The 9,544-nt window shown below is 38.0% G+C and overlaps 1 pseudogene; it reads left to right on the plus strand.

Moving 5' to 3' along the window:
• Window positions 1–3,290: 3,290 nt before the first annotated feature.
• On the plus strand, window positions 3,291–3,697 carry LOC110223008 (large ribosomal subunit protein eL33 pseudogene; annotated as a pseudogene).
• The last annotated feature ends 5,847 nt before the right edge of the window (window positions 3,698–9,544 follow it).

The raw sequence follows: 9,544 nt of genomic DNA on the forward strand, positions 1-9,544 counted from the left end.
TAGAAGGGCTCTGAATATGATATTCCATAAGGCAAAGGAGCTTGGACTACAACCAAGGATCAACTACCCAGCAAAATTGAGCATAATCTTTCAGGGGAGGAGATGCACATTCAATGAAATAGGGGACTTCCAAACCTTCCTGATGAAAAGACCAATGATCAACAGAAAATTTGATCTTCAAATACCAGACTCAAGAGAGGCATAAAAACATAAACAGGAAAAAAATCCATGTTATTCAACAAAGGCAAACTGTTTACACCCCTATAAGGGAAGATGATACTTGTAACTCGTGAGAATTGCATCTTTATTATGACATTTTAAAGGGGATATACATAGACAGAGGGCAAGGGTGTAAGTTGACTTTGATATGACGATAAAAAATCTAATTAAGTGGTGGAAAGGGATTGTACTGGGAGAAGAAGAAAGGAGGAGGCAGAAAAGGGTAAATTATGTGACATAAAGAGGCACGATGACCTATTAGAGTAGAGGGAAAGAAAGGAGGGAGATGAGCATTGTTTGAACCTTACTCTCATCAGATTTGGCTCAAAGAGGGAATAACATAATCAGTTATCTATAGAAATCTAACTTACCCTATAGGAAGTAGGAAGAAAAATTGGAAAGAAAAGGGAGAGAGTGAATAGAAGGGAGGGAAGAAGTAGTAAGGGAAAAGAGGAAGAAAAGAGAGGGGGCAGATAGAAGGGAAGGCAAATTGAGGGAGGCGATAATCAAAAGCAAAACTCTATTGAGGAGGGAAGAGCAGAAAAGAAAGAGGAAAACATAAACAGTGGGGAAAATAGGATGAAGAGAAAGACACAGACAGTAATCACAACTGTGAATGTGAATGAGATGAACTCTTCCATAAAATGGAAGTGGATAGCAGAATGGATTAAATAATCCTATAATATGTGATTTACAAGAAACACATTTGAAACAGAGGGATATACACAGAGTAAAGATAAAAGGCTGGAGCAGAATATATTACGCTTCAGCTGAAATAAAATAAAAAGCAGGGGTAGAATCATGATCTCAGACAAAGCAAAATGTAAAATAGATCGAATTAAAAAGGAAGGAAACCACATTCTACTAAAAGGTAACATAAGGAATGAAGCAATATCATTACTAAACATATATGCACCAAGGGGTATAGCATCCAAATTCTTAGAGAAGAAGTTAAGAGAGTTACAGGAAGAAATAGGCAATAAAACTATACTACTAGGGGACCTCAAACTCCCCTCTCAGAACTTGATATATCTAACCACAAAATCAACAAGAAATAAGTTAAGGAGATGAAAAGAATTTTAGAAAAGTTAAATATGGTAGACCTCTGGAGAAAATTGAACGGGGATAAAAAGGAATATACCTTTTTCTTGGCATCTACACAAAAATTTATCATGTATTAAGGCATAAAAACCTCACAATCCAGTGAAGAAAGGCAGAAATATTAAATGCATCCTTTTCAGATCATGATGCAATAAAAATTACATCAAATAAAAGGCCATGGAAATAAAGACTAAAAATTAATTGGAAACTAAATAATCTAATCCTAAAGAATGAGTGGGTCAAGAAACAATCAATAATTTCATCCAAGAGAATGATAATGAGACAACATGCCAAAACTTGTGAGATACAATAAAAGCAATTCTTAAAGGAAGTCGTATATCTCTCAATGCTTACATGAATAAAGTAGAGAAAGAAGAGATCAATGAATTGGACATACAACTAAAAAAGCTAGAAAAAGAACAAATTTAAAACCCCCAATTAAATACCAAATTAGAAATTCTGAAAACAAAGGAAAAATTAAGAAAATTGAAAGTAAGAAAACTATTGAACTAATAAATAAAATTAAGAGCTGGTTTTATGGGGGGAAAAAGCAATAAAATAAAAGTTTAGAAGAATTCATTTGTAAATTCTTCTAAGCCTGGTATTTTTTTTTACCTTAGACAACTCATTTATGACCTGTTCAATTTCTTTGTCTAAGAAAGGATTAAGTATCACATTTCTTCTTTGATTAATCTGGGCAATTTATATTTTATAAATATTCATTTATTTTATTTAGATTGTTTTATTAGCATAAAGTTGGGCAAAGTAGCTGACAATAATTGCTTTAATTTCGTCTTCCTTGATTATGCATTCACCCTTTCTTATTTTCAAATTGGTAATTTGGTTTTCTTGTTTCTTTTTCAAAAAGTAAATTAGACAAGGATTAATCTGTTTTATGGTTTGTTTTTTCCCCATAAAATCAGCTCTTTGTTTTATTTAATCAGTTTTTCTTTTACTTTCAATATTTCTATTTTGGTGTTTAATTAGGGTTTTAATTTGATTTGGTTGATTGAATTAATATAAATTAATTTAATTTGATTTGATTTTCTAAGGGTTTTTTAGTTGTTATATGTCCAATTCATTGATCTACTCTTTCTCTCTTTTATTAATATAAGTCCTTAGGCATAATAAGTTTTCTGCTAAGTACTGCTTTGCATCTCACAAAATTTGGTGTGTTGTCTCATTGCTGTTATTCTCTTTAATGAAATCATTGGTTGTTATTTTCTTTTACATTTTAAAATACAAAAAAACCTTTATTTTAAAATGGCAAAATCATTAGCTCTTGGGCAGTACAAAAACAGGGGGAAGGCCACCTTTTGGCCCACATACCAATTTTTGCTGCAGTCTAGATGATCACTGGTACCTTTTAACTCTGAAACACTGTAATTCTGGGGAACTGGAAAGAGGCCTAGATCTGAAGTGAGAAAATCTAATTTTGACTATATGAGCCCACTTCCTCTATAGCCAGGAAAGATGACAATTTTTGTTCATTTGTTTCAGTTGCGTCTGACTCTTCATGACCCCATTTGGGGGGTTTCTTGGCAAAGATACTAGAGTGGTTTGCCATTTCCTTCTCTAGTTTATTTTATGGATGAGGAAACTGAAGCAAAAAGGGTTCAGTGTCTTACTCAGGACCACATAGAAAGCATCTAAGGCCAGATTTGAACTCACAAAGATGAGTCTTCCTGACTTCAGGCCCAACACTCTACTATGCCACCTAGCTGCCCATGAGGGCAATAACACTTATTAATAACAGCAATAACTCTATTTTCTGATTTTGAGATCACAGACTCAGAGGACTTGATAATTAGCCTAGATCATTTCTTCCTTAATTTTATGCTTACTGAAGTAAGTGCATGCTTCTCTAATCATATTTACATCATTTCCATTTGACTTTAAAAAAGAATTATTGCCTTTTTATTCTTTTTTTCCTCCATCTTGGAGCAGGGGAGGCATGCTGGAAACAGGACTTCTAGAACAGCATAATGTCTGGAAGACTGTGGTCCAAGGCCATTTTTGCTGGCTACAAGCAAAGCCTATGAAACCAGAGGGAACATACAGCTCTTCTGAAAATTGAAGGAGTCTATGCTCGGGATGAAACTGAATTCTATTTGGGCAAGAGATGTGCTTATGTATACAAAGCCAAAAACAACACAGTGACTCCTGGTGGGAAACCAAACAGAACAAGAGTTATCTGGGGAAAAGTTACTCGAGCTCATGGAAACAGTGGAATGGTTCGAGCCAAGTTCAGAAGCAATCTTCCTGCCAAGGCCATTGGACACAGGATCCGAGTGATGCTCTAAACCTCAAGGATCTAGAATATGAAAACTGATTAAATAAAATTACACATTTTTTGCAAATGTTAAAAAAAAAAGAATTATTAATTTCCCTGATCCAGAGTTCTTCTGATATTATACTCCAGGGCAAAAGGGTTTAGATGCCTGAGCAGGTGCTGCTCCCTAATCTTCTCATATGGAAGGAGCAAAAGGATCACAAAGGCCACTGCCTTTGACCAACCCAATCTGACTTCCAAGAAAGAAAATGTGTTCCTTCATTCCCAATAATGCTCTCTCCAATTTCTTTCTGAAATGTGTCCGTTCTGGAGACAAGCCAAGCCAAGGCTGCGTGAGAAGAGTTAAGGGCCAATAGGGGCATTATTTTTAATTATATTAAGAGCATCTTGTAAATTTCTCATCACTTATGCCATAATTTCTCTTCATTGATCATTCAGGCAGGAACATTTGTAGTTTGACATCTTGTGGCTGAAATCTGTACGTGATGCTCTCTTCCATAAAAGCAGCATCCTTCAGGGAGAGAATCTGCTTGTTGTGAGGGCAACAATCTGGTGCATGGAAGAAAAGCCCAAAAAAGGTACAAATGAAATGCGGGCAAAGTTGTGTGGTTTCACTGATGATAAGCATCATCATCATCATCCGTGAAAATGTAAAAATGATGTTTTTAATCAGTGCTTTAATGCCAAGGACTCAGAATTTCAATCTATACCAAAGGAAGAACTTTCCAAATACGGACACCCAGCAGAAGACTCAAGAATCTTGAGGAAATAGGATGAGGTGCATGCCATCCCTCTTGACCTGTTGGTTACCAGAGAAGGATCGACAATGTTTGTGTTACACCTTCAGAGGATAGCTTATATCCTAATGCTTTTATCCAACCCCACAAACCCATGATTCTATCCACCCATACAATAGTCCATATAGAACACAACACTCCATTTAGAAGACGGAACCAAGACTGGCCTGCTATTTATCTGAACCCCATTAACAATGATAAAAACTAGAATGATGTAATAACAACAGCAACAACACACTTTGCTACAGTTTTTCCTCACAACAAACCTAGGATACGAGTGGTTCCAGAGTCATTACCACCATTTTATAGCTAAAGATATGAAAGCTCAAAGAGGATGGCCAACTTTCCTCCTCACACAGCCTGTAGGTGTCATCAACCAAGGAATCAGACTAAAGATTCCTGACTCCAAGGTCCTTTCCCAGCATGGGATTCGTTAGTGTTTCCCCTTCCTAATCAAATAATAGAGTCCAATGGAATACATCACATTTTCTTTCAGGAGACCTGGAAAGTAGGGGTGATGCTGTTGAAGTTTAGAAAGTCAGAACCAGAACCAGGAGGGGAATGGTGATAGGCCAGCCTGGGCCTTTCCCCAAAATGAAGGACCCAGGAGGAAGTAACCAATGGGAGAAAGGGACAGGCATGGCAGAGGCACATTTCAGGGTAAGAAGATTTCAGGAACAGATGGATGTTCCCAGTGAAGAGGCCCTAGGCCCTCAAGGGAGCTCCTGGGCAACTGAGGCATGGTGTCAAAGTCAGGAGCAAAACCAGGAAAGGAAAAGCAGAAAGGACTGGCAAAATGTGAGAGGTCTTGATTCAATGTAGTAGATAAAGAGACAAAATAGGGAAACGGGTGTGTGTCAGATGGAAGAAAGATTTTGAAGACAAATTTGACTTACTATGCAGTATTCCTTAAGGCTCCCCCTATCACAAGTAATTGGTATATAGCAATATGGTACCAGCCCTTGTCAGCCTCTCACAGAGTCATTTAGGTAACCCTGAAGTGCCATGAAACTATGTTAGGGCTTCCACTTTCTCTTTGCTGACTCTTGGAAAACTCTACTGTAGGTGCTCTATGTTTGTATTTGAATGCATAAGCCTATGAAAAAGAAAATGAAGATAATAATAGCAATATGAAAAATCATTTTTTCAGGTATTATCCATACCCCTTAACAGGAATCTCATGCCCTCTGCAGTTAGGTGTTCCCCAGGTTAGGAACTCCTACTCCAGTGAGTGCAGGTAAGCCTTGGCATCAGAAAAGCTTGGATTCAAGTCATGACTAAGACAGATGAGCTGTCTCACTTACTGGCCCAAGCAACTTTCCAGGGCTGTAAATTATACCTTGAGCTAAATGAGGTAATGGATACAGCACCAACATGAAGTCAGAAAGACTTCTCTTTCTGAGTTCAAATCTGACCTCAGATGCTTACTTTCCGTGGGACCCTGGGCAAGTCACTTCACCCTGTTTGCCTCAGTTTCCTCATCTGTAAAACAAGCTAGACAAATAAATGGTGATTACAGTATCTTTACCAAGAAAACCCAGATGGGGTCAAGAAGACTTGGACATGGCTGAAACAACTGAACAACAAAGTTATAGATACATTCACGATGTGCATGCATGGTTGGATTTTTCACACTGGGGATCTGCCAGATAAAAATCACAATCAGTTTTAAAATATATATTGTTGTTCTGCTTCATCTTTCTTCATCTCATTCTACTCTTTTTCCATGGAGTACACATAGAAATGGTCCTGGGACAAGTGTCATTGTTCTTTTGTATTTAATATTTTACAAACTACAGCAGAGGTGAATCAAAGAGCCCCTTTTCTCAATTGAATAAAACCTTTGGAGGATAAACTGCTCTTCTGCTGGTCCACTGCAAAGCTCCTTTGAGACCATTCCAGGAGCAGATAAGACAGCAGGCGTAGTATCCTGACTCATCCTGTTCCCACTTGATTTAGTTTTCTCTGCTTGGTCCTCATATTTTGAAAGCCTCCACTCTATGTAGTTTGGGAATTATGAGTATTTTTATGGTGATATCTATGAAAAAAATTCTTCCACTTTTATGAGTACATGTTATATGTGATTGATTGCTGGCAATAGTTCTGTCTGAAAACAATCTGTTTCCAGTACTACTGATTGTTTGAGTTATCAAAGATATCAGAAGGGTTTTTATTTCTTTATTTTTTTTTAATATTGAGACCCTTTTCTTCCTCAGTACATGAAAGAGAGCATGCTTCAGGTGTAACATTCTAGTTACCATATCATATGTCACTAAGTATTTATTAGTTACTCAATTTTTGCAGCCTGTAAGGATATGCTATATAGTTTCTCCCCCTTCCTTGGATGATCTGCAGTGATCAATAAATCCTGACTCCTTAAAGGTAACCCAATACAATTTCTAGTGGTAATAATGTGGTCTTGAATCCCCCAATTCTATAAACAAATCCATGTGATCTAGTATTGTTAGCTTTACTATGAATTCCATGAAGCCATTGTTTGAATCAGGAAGAAACTTCATTAATGGCCCGGTAAGGTTGGGTGTCCCACATGTGAGAGCACATGTATCAGACAGATCCACACCTTTGTATTCCCTATTCCTGACTCAAATTTCCCTCCCCTGTTTCTCCACTGGCTGGGTACTATAGACATTACAGTTTATCCAAAGTGCCTAATTTCCCCATGTGAGTCTCCACCCCTAGTCTTCCACTCCCCACAATTGGGGACCCAGGCTCTCATCTGCTTTTCCTTTTATTTGGGAACACACCTTTTGATGTTAATCTATACCTAACCTCAGAACCCATTTTTGGGCGGTTAGTCTACTCACCTACCAATAGTATTTCCTTATTCTAATTTATGGCTTCCTTTTTTCAACTTCCACTTAACCCGTAGATTGCATTTTTTCAGGGGACTTTGTGTGAAAATGAAAAATAGCATTTTCTCACCTTCCCTCCCAGTTTAAAAATGACTCCAGTGCTTTGTAGGCATCCACATTCTAATGAGTGATATGCAGAAGCAACATCTCCCACCACATTTCCCACAGCATTATTACTATTATTATTATTACAAATTAATTCTGTTTCATGGAATTCAAACAGAAACAGTCCTGGACAAGCCAGTATCCTGCTACTATGCTCTTATAATTAATGTTCTGTATGCTATTGCACAGTTGGATTTTTAAAATTGCTTTTTTATAGTTAAATGAAAGTTTTAGGATACTGTAAACTTATCCCTTCTGTAGATTTATTATTAGCAATTAATTATCATTAATTTGTCATTAATTTCATTATTTTTTTTATTGATTATCATTTTCATCATTATCAGTATTATGACTGGTATAAACAGTTGGTCTTCCATTGTGTCCCTCACTTAACAGCTGGCCCTATTAATGACCCCTCCCTATTTCCTAGCCAACAAACCATCAAGTGGGGGACAGAAAGGGCCTTGGGTCATGTTCACCCTCACTGTTAAGATGTATCCAGTTCTAAGAAGTGTGAGGCACTGGCCAGACTTTAGAGTGGGAGAATCAGATTCCCAACCTTTACTGTCTGTGGGAGCTGGGCATCACTTTTCTCAGCTGTGCTTTTCCCACCTTTTAAAAGGACTTCTAATTGTTCTACGTGCCCAACAGAGCAAATGTAAGGAAATCACTTCTGCCTTGTTGAAATTCAAGCCATTGGCATGGTGGTGGGTTGGCCATAATCAGAGTGTTCAGTGTTGCTGATCCTTCGTTTCTAAGCAGGTCTAGAAATTTCCTTTGCCCAAATGGCCAGCAGGATGTCCTGAAGACTTCACAGCTATAAACTGTGGTTTAAAGATGGTGAAGCCAGCCTTGACTTGGCCATTGTAAGAAGGAAAGAAGCCACCACCCGAGACCCGCACAGTTCTACTTGGCAGCTGAATTCCATGAGAGAGGCATCCTCAGCTTCAAGTGCTGCCTGAGTACTTTTCTCTATGTCCTTCCCTGCTCTCCTGCCTTCAGAAATGATATCTGCTCCATTGCAGCAGAAATAATCCACAACTTAAAACTGACACTTTCTCCAGAAAACACCTCTCACTAATGACTATAAGCAAGCGCAAATCCATACCGTAGGGAATTTATATCATTGTTCTCCTAGATGGTCCTGTGATTTTACTGAATCTGCATTTGTCCTCTTGGATTTAAAACAATATTATTATTATCTACAAAGTATTCTCATGTGAGCAAGACAGAATAGAGATAGAGTGCTAACGGCCTAATTATTTAACCGTATGCTAGAAAGACTATGATGTGCAGTTAAATGGAAAGCCCATTGAGTTGGTCTCCAAGCGCAAATATCTTTGACAAACACTATGCATAGATAATGAGATCACCAAAAATTGAACAGGAGGAGAATTGGCTGGATTGCTTTGGAGAAATTATGGGGTGCTTTTCATGATTGCAAACACGTCCCTGAAATTGAAGCCCATATTTACAATATTCTTCCACTGGTGCTTTGTCTATATAATATAAGTCTTCAAAGAATTAAAGTTGCAGGTCACTCAAAGGGTAATAAGAGAGGTGCATGATGGGGTTGGGTATGTTGCTGAATGTGACATTATGTAGGAGACATGGCAGTTTCCTAAAAAAGAAATTGGTCAGTTTTACAGCAAGAGTGAGACATGAACAGCCTATACAATCCTTTTGCATCCACTTAATGCTAAAAGTAGAGAGGTAAGGTCCCCAGTAAGTAGCTAAGTGGTGCAGTGGTTAGAACACTGGGCCTGAAGTCAGGAAGACTCATCTTCCTGAGTTCAAATCCAGCCTCAGACACTAGCTGTGTGACCTTGGGCAAGAAACCTGTTTGCCTCAGTTTCCTCATCTATAAAATGAGCTGGAGAAGAAAATGGCAAACCACTCCAATATTTTTGCCAAGAAAACTCCAAATGGGGTCATGAAGAGTCAGACACAACTGAAATGACTGAACAACATCAACAGTTCCCCAATGTATGTGGTGGACATCTCTCTCCCTATATTGGATTTATGGGAGGACATAGTCAAAAGTCACAAAGAATGACAAGACGTGGATCGGTTGTGCTAGCCACCATTAGAGAAAGTTCCTACATTGATGGATAGACAAATCCATCACAGCTACTCCAAGTTCTAGATGCTCTGTA

The sequence above is a fragment of the Phascolarctos cinereus genome, unplaced genomic scaffold (assembly GCF_003287225.1).
Source record: "Phascolarctos cinereus isolate Bilbo 61053 unplaced genomic scaffold, phaCin_HiC Scaffold_9;HRSCAF=440, whole genome shotgun sequence".
NCBI lineage: Eukaryota > Metazoa > Chordata > Mammalia > Diprotodontia > Phascolarctidae > Phascolarctos > Phascolarctos cinereus.